The sequence below is a fragment of the Apium graveolens genome, chromosome 2, assembly GCF_009905375.1.
Source record: "Apium graveolens cultivar Ventura chromosome 2, ASM990537v1, whole genome shotgun sequence".
NCBI classification, from domain to species: Eukaryota; Viridiplantae; Streptophyta; class Magnoliopsida; order Apiales; family Apiaceae; genus Apium; species Apium graveolens.
Window position 1 is genome coordinate 208944690 of NC_133648.1, and position 11178 is coordinate 208955867.

The window sequence follows — 11178 nt, forward strand, 5'->3', positions numbered from 1 at the left end:
AGCTAAAATTAGGATGATTGCGGTTATTGGGATGATAAGTGGCTGGCACAGGTTGCTGTGATCACTGAAAGTTGCTCACAAACTGAGCTGATTCACTAGAAATAGTGCACTGATCAGTCTCATGGGCACCAGCACAAAGCTCACAAACACTAGTGATTTGATTAACTACATAATTAGTCAAAGTGTCCACCTTCATCATCAAAGCCTTAAGTTGGACAGCTATAGCAGTTGCTGTATCCAACTCCAGAATTCCCGCTACTTTTCCCTAAGTCTCTAGGAAGAATCTGGTATTCATTAGCAGCCATCAGTTCAATCAGTTCATAAGCTTCATTGTAGCTTTTAGCCCACAAGGCTCCTCCTGATGCTGCATCGAGCATGGGTCTAGAAGTAGCACCCAATCCATTGTAGAAACAGTTTATAATCATCCAATCAGGCATGCCATGGTGTGGGCACTTCCTTAGCATCTCCTTATATCGATCCCATATCTCACACAGAGATTCTCCAGTTTGCTGAGCAAATTGAGTAAGAGCATTCCTGATTGCAGCAGTCTTCGCCTTAGGGAAGAATTTAGTGAGAAACTTTTGAGCAAGATCCTCCCATGTGGTGATAGACCCTGGTGGTAGAGAATTTAACCATCACTTCGCTTTATCCCTCAGAGAGAATGGGAATAGTTGCAGCTTGATAGCATCTTCAATCACACCATTGAACTTAAAAGTGTCGCTGATCTCGATGAAATCCCTGATGTGCATGTTGGGGTCTTCAGTAGGAGAACCCCCAAACTGAACTAAGTTCTGTAACATCTGAATCGTGCTTGACTTGATCTCAAAAGCGTTATCCGAGATGGTTGGCCTGATGATACTTGGCTGAATATCATTGATCTTAGGCTGAGAATAGTCCATCAAAGCCTTAAGAATTTCTGCTTGATCTCCCATCACTACTAAAGCTGGTTCCTCGATTTTCACTTCTTCTTCTATCTTCTCTTCATCCTCAAAAACTTCCCTTCGAACCACTACAACTTCTTCCTCGGATTTATCCAGAGTTCTCTTACGAGACCGCGAACGTTATGCATACACGCTCGCTAGAGTACCTGAAATAAGACAAGAAAATAAATAAGTAACAATGTTCGAGTCAATAAAATTTAACGATCACTGATGACAAACACATAAACAAAAAATTAACACTGCAGTCCCCTGCAGCGGCGCCAAAAATTTGTTAGTCGCTAAACACGCACTAATAATACACGCAAGTATACACGTTCGCAAGTAATATAGAATTATTTCTAGTTCATTCCTAAATAGACTGACTTTGGTTAACTAATTAATTTATGCACTTATGCACCAATGATATGGCTATTATTCAATACTAAGATGAATAAGAATTTGGGTTTTTGATTATAACTAAGAATTAAACAAACAATTATAACTAAGAGAATAAGAATGGTTGAATTAATATATATGACAAACAAGGGATTCTAAATTCATTAAATACTTCATTCAATAGTCTTTATTGTTCTTAACCTTAGCATGTAATGGTGATTACACTAATCAGATAACACGAAACCGATAAACGCCAACTTTCGTCGCACGATTACCATACTACAAGACATCCACAAAATAGATAGAAGCTGAATAGACACCAATTATATCGAGACCCTATATGTCTATAGAATTTGACAACATAAAGGTTTAAAGCACAAGTTATCTATCGTGATTACACAGGGCAGGTAAGATGGTTAAAATTACCTACGAATCATGCATAACAATAACACATGAACCTATGCTAACATGGCAAGTTCTAAATCCTTAAATTCACTGTCATTTCATTAAAGATAATAGGCTATCTTATAAGTTCGCGATGCTCATAAGATGACTAAGCACAACCAATACTAGGTTATCATACAATCACCACACACTAAGGTATCGGAATAATTTAACTAAATAAATCCATAAATAAATCTGCTAAAACCCCACAATAACGATTAGCCCATAATCGGACTCATCATCAACATGGGTTCCGATGAAAGCATGGTATAATAAACGTAGTCTTTATACTGAATAGATAATAAAACCAAGTACGAAATAAGAGTAAGGTTCACGAATAAGAAAACTAGCATCCAAGTTACAACTTAGAACAAAGATTCACAAGTAACAACAAGATCTCCTTCGTCTTCGTTGAATCGTGCTAACACAGTCTTCTTACAGCTCTCCTTGTGCTCTGGTATATCCGTCTCTCTAGAAAATGTCCTTTATTTAAGTATATATATAGCAACCCATGCAAGATAGATGTAACACACCCAAATCCGGGGTCGGGGATCTGGGTTATCACGAGTTCCATTTCCCTTAATAACACTTAATCTTAATAAACAACCAACTACTGCGTACTGTGACCCCACAATATACACACACACCACAAGTTATAGTCACAGAGATGAATACCAAAAATATCACAAGTCATTTTATTCCATAATTGTAAGTCATTACACCTCAAAAGAGTTTCTGAATGAATTACATATTCTTTGCCATTATTACAATTCATAAATATACATAAGTCTGGTACATCAAAAGTTGAAAGCCTAGCCTATTGGTAGTTTCTACCTCAGCTACAGCGACATCAACGCCTACTGGAAACTGCGGAACATTTCTTATCCGCTCGCGAATTGGGAGCTTGATCATGTTCATCTTGTCTAGCTGTTGTTGTGTGATGAAATAAGAAAGCAAGGGTGAGCAACACCAAAATAACATGTATAGTAATTAACAGTATATAAGCATCCTCATAGTACTCATGGAAGTATATATATACTTTTTAAAATCTTTGAAATCCTCTTCCATGCATAATATACATAGAGTTCTAGTTTATAACTGTATAAAAATATCATTGCAAGCTGATCTCATATATCTAACCTTGTCTCAACGTTTTTCTGAAAATCTTTGTCATGCATAAGATAATTATTTACTAGATATAAGTTGAAAAGATGAAATTACAAGATACTCCAATATACTTATTTTTTTCCGAATACTGCTTGAACCACCACCGTTCAAGGTATAATCAATTCAAGAGTTCATCACATAGATGAGACTACAAGATAAGACTTGAATAGATTCAATCTTTGAAATATCATTAAAATGAAATGAAGTTACGATATACTTCATTTGATGGAAACATCATTTTGAAAACTCGACCCTGCCAACACTCAACAATCGCCCAACCGTAGCCTTTCTATCGAAGTGCTCTGGGTAGTATTACTAGAATTATCCAAATGGATGATGAACTCATTACGGGAGTTAGCCACGCCAGAAAGACCACTCACGATGATCAGTCGTAGTAGTGCAACCCCACAATTTTCTACATGTAGAGGAGAACAGTCAGATTTACTTGTCAACCGAACACTGGACTCCTAAGGAATGGACTGTCTTAGCGGAACTTCCGGGCCATTTGGGCCAATATAATAAGGCCGGGCCGACATCACTCGACCACTTACACCACTCCTAGTTCAGATGAAATCCATGACTCTGAAACATAAAGCTCGTTCCCCTTTCCCCAAGTAGAAACTTGTTGATACGACTCCACCAAGAAATCTCATCTAGTTGGAAAGAAAAACTCACCGATATTTCCCAGGCGATGCCTGTTAATGGATTAAACTCATTCCAAGAATTTTACTTCCCGAATGTTGGGTAAGTAATCAAAAACTCTTTTATCAACACAGCAACCTTGTTGTGAATATAAAAATACATCACGGAGCCGGATCCCTCAGATTTTTTAGAGAGTATTTAAATCCCCTTCGAAAGGAAGATCTTAAATTTGTAAACAAGTTTTGGGATCCGCTCTAGCCTTTAAAATTATTTTGAAGACTGAAAAATATTTTTGAAAGTGTTTGGAATAAGGATGATTTGATAGAATAAATCAATTCCAAGATAATCAAAGAATATCTGAATATTACGCTATAATTAGTATTCCAATAATGAATAGCTTTTATGAAATTAAATGAAAAAAAGTTTTGAAAATAACTTTCTGAAAATATTTAAGGTAAGAATGAATGACGATATCAATCATTTCTCGAATACTTGGCGAATATCGAAACATTATTCTTTAAGAAAATAAAGAATATTATTTAATAAAATAAGCGGAGTCATAAGACCTTGAATGAATATTCAAACTAATCTTCATTTATTAAATAAATTAAGCGGAGTCATTAGTCCTCGAATGAATATTCAGACTAATATTCATTTAATAAAATAAGCAGAGTCATAAGTCCTCAAATGAATATTCAAAAAAAAAATATTCACTTATAATATAAAACTACCAAATAAACATTATTCAATTAATAGTTTTGAAAACTATATATATATATAGAAAAATGTTCAACTCTGGGTCCCCTATACTAAGGGTATACGCAAATACTGCTTATCTCTAGCGTAGGTATTATGCAGTTTATAATCAATTGAATCAACAATGAGATATCAAGATTATGAAAGAGGAATGCATATATATATCATATTGACATGCTCCAATATATCGCAAGATTTGCTAATAACAATCATGCACTTATCACAAGATAATGCATATATATATTTACATCACAACAACAGTATAACGGGCAGAAACTTGCCTGAGTGTTCCGGGGTAGATTTAAGCTTAGAGTGGGTCTGGTAACCTATGAACAACAACATAAACCGGAATTAGACCACGGTGGCTTAAGAAACTAGTCAAAACTCACTCATAGCCTAACGGTCGCTAATACGCTTAACGATTTACATAAGTCGCTCGAGTACCCTCGGCTCCACCATTTTTATAAAATTAACCATTAAACATTTTGAGGTGACTCTTTCATGAGTACATCACCAACTGCCTAATACAGCTCACATAATTGTTTCGTGTTTCGATTGATCATTTAAGGGTCTCAATTATGGTCTCAAAGTTACTCGAGGTTTCGGGGTTCGCTCACGAAACGTCGTTATTTAAAATGGCCGTTTCTCATCGCTCGTAACTCGGATTTAGGCGAACGACATATCAAAACGAAGCTCATAACATGAACTATCTAAAGATGGAAAAGGTCAGAATCTTACAGTGAGTTCATGGGTACTAAATTTAATCACAGAAACAGTTATGGAAAATCGGGCATTATGACAGCTAGAACTTAACAATTTCCAATATTTTTACCACTCCAAATCAATCCCTTCCAACTACAATCCATCCACAACTTCAAGATTAAAACCTAGGCTACTAAACTTAGCCAAAACAAGCTCAAGAATATAAATACAATTTAATATTATACCATCTCCATAATCAACTAATCTACTTCACAATCAAAGTTCAATTCAAGCTTAATCATTCAAACAACTACCCATCCATCCAAACCATCTCAAAATTCAAGCAAACAAACTTAGTACTTAAAGGTCCAGAAGTTTTATACCTTTATTTGTGAGGGGAAAGTTGCTAGGAAGCCTTAAAACCTTGATTAATCCTTATACAAGCTTGGATCTTACAATCAATCAAGAAAACACAAAGTTAGATTTTGAAGTTTCTAAAAGTCCGATTGAAAGAACTGTAAAACTGAGGGTCTTCCCATACTTATTTGGACGAGACTTGTGAACAAGAGTTGTAGGTCATCTCAATATCTTTCCAAAGCGATATAGAACATACGATTTGAGTTCGTATTGAAGGAGATATGGCAGTTTGAAGTTGCTGCTCTGGTTTTGGCCGAGAGCAAACTTTGAAAAATGGGGTGATGAAATGCTTCTTTAATTTGCCTTGGTTAATTGGTGTGATGTTTTATTTGCTAAATATCTAGTTTCCTATATGCTAAGTATGTGGTGTTTAATTGGCCACCAAGGCAACTACAAGCTACTAATTTGTGGCTTATATTAGTTGCTCCCACTCACTTTTACTAATTACAATTTTATTCCTCTAATCCTCTTGCTTTTCATTTTTAACCTTTCACAAAAGATGCTCTCAATACTTACACTCTAATTCTTTATTTGGTTTCCCTTTGTTTCATTATTCATTCGTCGCTCAATCTTGTTGATTGTTTGAGGGATCATATCCGAGATCTTATTACTTGGGCTTCCCTAACCCTTTCTTAATACTTTATATTCCTTTAATGATCCTCTCTTATAATAAATGAATTGAAATCCTTTTAATAACGTTACCTTATACTTAATTCTCTCGGTATCCAGTGGATTTTCGGGAAAAATCAAAGTGTTCGAATTTGAATTATGACGATCTTTACATACATTCATATACTCTATGAAGTGCTAATAAGATCTCAGAATATCAATAAAAGAACTCCTACATATTGTGGCCTGATAATTTTCCTTAATCAACATAGTCAGCAAAATTTACTATTCATCAGGGTTTCAAAAAATTTCAAAAATTGGGGTTATTACAGTTTCCCCTCCTTAATAGAATTCCGTCCCAGAATCAGATAGAAAATAGTTGGGGATACTATTATAGCATTGCACTTTCTAACTCTCAAGTCAATTTTCCCACATTGTGGTTCTACCACCACACTATAACTAGTTTGATAACCATGTTCCTAGGCACTTGTTCCTTTTTGATTCATAACCCTCACTGGTTGCTCAACATAGGTTAAGTCTGGTCACAGGTTTACATGTTCATATTCCCCTATGTGTCTTGCCTCTGGATCATACTTCCTTAACATTGATACTTGGAACTCATTACGAACTTGTTGCAGGTTCGGGGGTAGGGCTAGTCCATTTGATAACTTTCCAATACGTCTTAATATATCCAAGGGTCCAACAAATCGTGGACTTAGCTTTCCTTTCTTTCCGAACCTCATTAATCCTCTCCAAGGGAATACCTTTAACAATACTAGGTTCCCTACTTCATACTCTTTGTCCTCTCGGGCCAAACCGACATACATCTATAGTCGATCTTGGGCTGCTACCAGCTGTCCTCTGATTAGATCTACTATGTCCTTGGTTATTTGGACCACTTTGGACCTGAGCATCTTGCGCTCTCCAACTTCATCCCAATATAAGGGAGATCGGCATCTTCTTCTTTTTTTTGTACAGGGCCTTGTAAAGCGACATTCCGACACTGTCATATCATCTATCATCATAAGAAAACTCAATCCGTGCTAAGTGGTCATTCCAAATTTCTTTCAAGTCTATCACACATACTATCATTATACATCTAGCTCTACAGCTTTCGATCCTCAATACTCATTCTTTTCTAGTTTGTAAGCGTTACTATCTTCCGTACCTAATACTATACAGGTTACACTTTTGCTCGTTAGCATTCTATAACCTTTTAATAAATGCGTCAACCTTAATATCAGGAACGCGTTAGAATCGGAATACCACTGCACTGATACTACTTCATTTCTAGTTGCTTCCATCTTTGAAAGCTTGATTCATCGTATAGAAGTAAAAGAATTTATTGAGAGATCACTATGATCATGAACACTTGTTACATCACATAGTTAGTACAGAATGTGGCCAGCCTTTAGTACCTGACAAGCAATTAAATAACATGTGGCATCCTACTAGGATTTTATCACGCAAATAGATAGTCATTCAGCAATACCTCCCCTTCTGGAAGGGTTGTTCTTCTCAGTTTACACGAAATGAAAAGGAAAGAAAAGAACAATTTTAAGAAAAAAATGGTCATAAAATATCTGTTTTGGAATCTACCTCTGGACTATAGAGGTTTATCATAGGAGAATGAAACATATATGTATATATATCAACATCAAGTATTATCGCATTGCAATTCATGTGCCTGAACATTTTCTATTCCGTCAATCATTCTATGGACCCATGCTCTTGCTCGAGCTTATAAACAATCATCTTTGAAACTCCCTTGACATCGAAAATTGAATCTGGGATTTCATTCTAGACATCATCGTTATTAGAATCCATTCCTACACTGCAACTTTCTTCATATTGTAATACTACTCTTTATCGATAAGAAGGAATAAATATCCATTAGGTAGATAATCCATTAGTTAGTCTATCAATGATAACTTATGCATCATCACGACCCGTTTAGTGGTACTCAATCTCAACATCCATTACAATACAACTCTCCTGGTTGTTATCATCTCATTATTCGCAGAATCATTGTTGCATTACTATAGTCCACTGCGGACCTACGGTAGTCATTCATTTTCCTTGGAATCTTAATAGCTAACCATACGGAGTCCATACCTGTCGTATCAAATTCTTCTAAGGAGGTAACATAATCACCATTCATGATTCATGAAGAACACTCCTGATCCTGATGTACATACATGACATGAAGCAGATAAAATTACAGAAGAGTTTCAATGAAAGCAACGATAGCAGGTTAATACCATTATTAACCATATGTCTTTATTAGGAGACATGGAACTCAAAGGTTCATTTAGTACTTTCATAACATGGTCCTGGCTTATCTCAAGATAGGACCTTCTAAGATAGATAGCCCGCTCACGGTGATTATATAAATTAAATCTTTACCAAACTACTAATATGGTTCAGTATCGTACAATTATCAGAAGGAATGTCAATATTTCATACCATAATACAACCTTCACGGCTTTAACCATCATCACTCTATTCCTCTGGCACGAGTACCTATAATTTCTCTCTTACAGTTAGAGTGTCGGCCACCTCATTGGCCTTTCCTGATAGTAATAGTTCCTTACAATCAATGTATTTTGAACAATCTTCAACTAAATTTTCAACCTCATTTCCAATCACTGCTTGTGTGAAAATGCTCTTCCTTAAGTTCTGGTGAGAAAAAAAAATTATCACCATTTTTTTCATAAGTTATTACCTTAATCTTTAGATGTGAACATTGTCACGACTGACTCTCGATCATACTTAGGACGCCTCTTATCTTGGGTCCTTCTTGTTTTCACCAATCTCGACCCTCATTGGATCGATCTACACTTTCTTATGGTTCAAGACGTGCCCCACCTGGCATTATTATAATTACGTTATATTTCCTTTATCAAAATTTCAATTATTGAAACTTTGAATATTACCTTTCTCCTTGTAAAACCTCTAAGGTTATCCTTAAATCCTTCATCATATACACCCTAGGTACATGGCATATCAAGATACCATTTACTAATACTAGAACCATTGTCTATATAGTTCTGAAAACTTTCTCCACTAATCTTTAAAGGTTGTTGTTGACTTAGTCCTTCATTTCAAACTACCCAAACTCATAATGTCCCTATTAAGTGTGAAATTCCAACCTTTATGTATTCCCCCCATGGTTCATCTCAAGTTATCGAGGTTCAATCCTTAATCCCACCTTAAAAAGGTACTTGCATCCTTCCATGGATAAATCAAGTCATATATCCCTGATAAGGGTATCTTATTCAATCATTCCCACCTCGATAATCTATACCTAATTTCACAATAGCATCCTTATTCAAATTGAGGTCAGTCCATATGGCCTCCAAAAGATAACAACGATTATTCGCTTTTCTTGCCTGATTTAGTAATGAAAACATGGATGTTCTGGAAGATATTGGTCGTGTTCAACACGAACTTTTTAGTTCTAACTACTCATTTACCTTTGTTAATTATCTTAACAGTCATCTCAATATTGGGATATCTTTTGTACCTGGTGTCTTCTTTTTGGGTATCAAGTCACTGGTATTACATACACCTCATATTCTTGAAGGTCATTTCCTTCATACAATTTCCTAATTTCTTGCTTTCCTGTCTTCTCAGTCCATGCGTGTTTTCTTATTAATCCATCGATCTATCTCGAAGTTTCATCGAATACTCCCAACTTAAAGGGGATTAATTACATGTAACATTTATGCATTCAAAACTTGACTTTATCTCATGATCAGTCACCATCGCGCTGATGATGACACACTTCTCTATATTTATTGCTAGGGTTTCTTAGGGTTTCACATACCTAACTCCCTTATTGTTTCTCAACTATATTTCCTTTATATCCCTTTAAACTCCTTCCCCTTTCAGTCTTTTATTTTCATTTCTATTACAACCATCTCATGAACCAACATAACATAAGCATTGATTTCAAACATCCCGTCATTCTGGATTCATGTCCTTCAGATGAATCTTGACGACTTTCACAATCCTAGATTCATAATTCGTCATACTAGCCCTTCTCTGATCTGGCTCACAACTTCTCTATCTTCTCAAAATCTCTTATCAGCTCTCCTGAAGTCATTATCATCTCGAGCCTCTCTTTCCTACTAAGGGCATCAACCACCATATTGGCCTTCCTTGGATGATAAAGGATCTCACAATCATAATCCATGATTAGCTCTTACCATATCCTTTGGCACATGTTACGCTCCTTCTGCATAAAAATGTACTTGAGGCTCTTATTGTCGGCATAATCCTCGCACTTCTATCCATACAAGTAGTGCCTCCAAATCCTTAAGGCAAAAACTATTGTCACAAGCTCAAGATTATAGGTAGGATATCGAATTTAATATTCCTTTAATTGTTTGGATGCGTACGTGATTACCTTGCCATGCTGCATAAGCACACAGCCTAATCCCTTGTGCGAGGCGTCACTATAAATCACAAAATCTCTTTTTCCATTCGGCAACGCCAACACAGGGGTCGTCACCAATATTTTCTCAGTTCTTGGAAGTTTTTCTTACATTTCTCTCTTATACCCTCAAAAGTACTTTCCCCAAAACAATTGACTGGACCTTATCCAGTTTATTAAAATATCTTTCTCTATATCTTCCTTGGCCTCCCACCAGCGGTTGGCCTCTCCCTTCAGAAGGTAAATGATAAAACAGTCTTTTGCGCCTCATTAATCATTTAGAATCTCAAATGATTCCTCTGTTTCCTTTAGCCAGGCCCTTGCCTCAACTTCCATTTCCTCGATATGAAAGGTTTCATCCTTTTCTCATAATCGGGTCATCTTATATGTTAAAATCCTCATTTTCCACTTCATTATGTTCTGGGTTCCTTATATCTTGATTACGACCTCCCTGATTATCACATTTAGGGTTTGCCCTAAATCTTATTCCTCATGGGGAGCATAATGCTTGGAAAAATGTTGAGAATCTCTTTATATTTGTTTTATTTACTTTGCTTAAGTCTTTCCCTCGTACAGTCCTTACATGATCGTAAGATATGGATTCCTGAGTTTTATAAATTTCATGACACTCTTAAGTGTTAATAGTGCAATTAACAATCTGAACTTATCACAAACAAACTGATCTGA

The 11178-nt window shown here is 36.0% G+C and overlaps 1 non-coding gene across 1 annotated transcript; it reads left to right on the top strand.

The window, feature by feature from the left end:
• Positions 1-435: 435 nt before the first annotated feature.
• Positions 436-542, top strand: LOC141710112 (small nucleolar RNA R71). Its single transcript, XR_012570649.1, has one exon. It is a non-coding gene; the product is annotated as a small nucleolar RNA R71 (small nucleolar RNA).
• Positions 543-11178: the final 10636 nt, after the last annotated feature.